General features: G+C 38.1%; 1 non-coding gene across 1 annotated transcript; it reads right to left on the bottom strand.

The window, feature by feature from the left end:
• Nucleotides 1-790: 790 nt before the first annotated feature.
• Nucleotides 791-898, bottom strand: LOC128567022 (U6 spliceosomal RNA). Its single transcript, XR_008374698.1, has one exon. It is a non-coding gene; the product is annotated as a U6 spliceosomal RNA (small nuclear RNA).
• Nucleotides 899-1,413: the final 515 nt, after the last annotated feature.

The raw sequence follows: 1,413 nt of genomic DNA on the forward strand, positions 1-1,413 counted from the left end.
TCTGGGTGTTCTGTCTTACTGGACTCAGACAAGTTGGTAACCAGTGCTCAGTGAATCTGCTTCACAACTGTGTTCTGTGTCCTTTACACTAATTAATTTATTTAACCCTCATGAGAACTCTGCAGGGTAGGTACTATTATTGTCCCCATTTTACAAATAGGAAACTGGAGGCTAATTTATAGCAGAGCCAGGTTTTGAATCCAGGAAGGTTGGTTCTGGAGATTTTTTTTTTAATTAGTAACTTTTTAAATTTTTTTATTAAATCATAGCTGTGCACATTAATACAATCATGGGGTACAATGTGCTGGTTTTATATACAATTTGAAATATTTTCATCAAACTGGTTAACATAGCCTTCACTGCATTTTCTTAGTTATTGTGTTCAGACATTTATACTCTACACTTATTAAATTTAACATGTACCCTTGTAAAATGCACCATAGGTGTGGTCCCACCAATTAACCTCCCTCCACCCATCCTCCCCCCTCTCCTCCCCTCTCTCTCCTCTTTTCCCTTCTTCTTGGGCTATAATTGGGTTATAGCTTTCATATGAAAGCTATAAATTAGTTCATAGTAGGGCTGAGTACATTGGATACTTTTTCTTTCTTTCTTTCTTTTTCTTTTTATTGTTGAGGATTCATTGAGGGTACAATAAGCCAGGTTACACTGATTGCAATTGTTAGGTAAAGTCCCTCTTGCAATCATGTCTTGCCCCCATAAAGTGTGACACACACCAAGGCCCCACCCCCCTCCTCCGTCCCTCTGTCTGCTTCCCCCCCCATAACCTTAAAAAAATATGGAACGCTTCACGAATTTGCGTGTCATCCTTGCGCAGGGGCCATGCTAATCTTCTCTGTATTGTTCCAATTTTTAGTATATGTGCTGCCGAAGCGAGCACTCATTGGATACTTTTTCTTTCATTCTTGAGATACTTTGCTAAGAAGACTATGTTCCATGTAAAAGACTGAAACTGGACCCACACCTTTCCCCACTCACAAAAATTGATTCAAGATGGATAAAGGACTTAAACTTAAGGCATGAAACAATAAAAATCCTCAAAGAAAGCATAGGAAAAACACTGGAAGATATTGGGCTGGGGAAAGACTTCATGAAGAAGACTGCCATGGCAATTGCAACAACAACAAAAATAAACAAATGGGACTTCATTAAACTGAAAAGCTTCTGTACAGCTAAGGAGACAATAACCAAAGCAAAGAGACAACCTACACAATGGGAAAGGATATTTGCATATTTTCAATCAGACAAAAGCTTGATAACTAGGATCTATAGAGAACTCAAATTAATCCACATGAAAAAAGTCAACAATCCCATATATCAATGGGCAAGAGACATGAATAGAACTTTCTCTAAAGACGACAGACGAATGGCTAACAAACACATGAAAAAATGTTC

Source organism: Nycticebus coucang, chromosome 15, assembly GCF_027406575.1.
Source record: "Nycticebus coucang isolate mNycCou1 chromosome 15, mNycCou1.pri, whole genome shotgun sequence".
Taxonomy (NCBI): domain Eukaryota; kingdom Metazoa; phylum Chordata; class Mammalia; order Primates; family Lorisidae; genus Nycticebus; species Nycticebus coucang.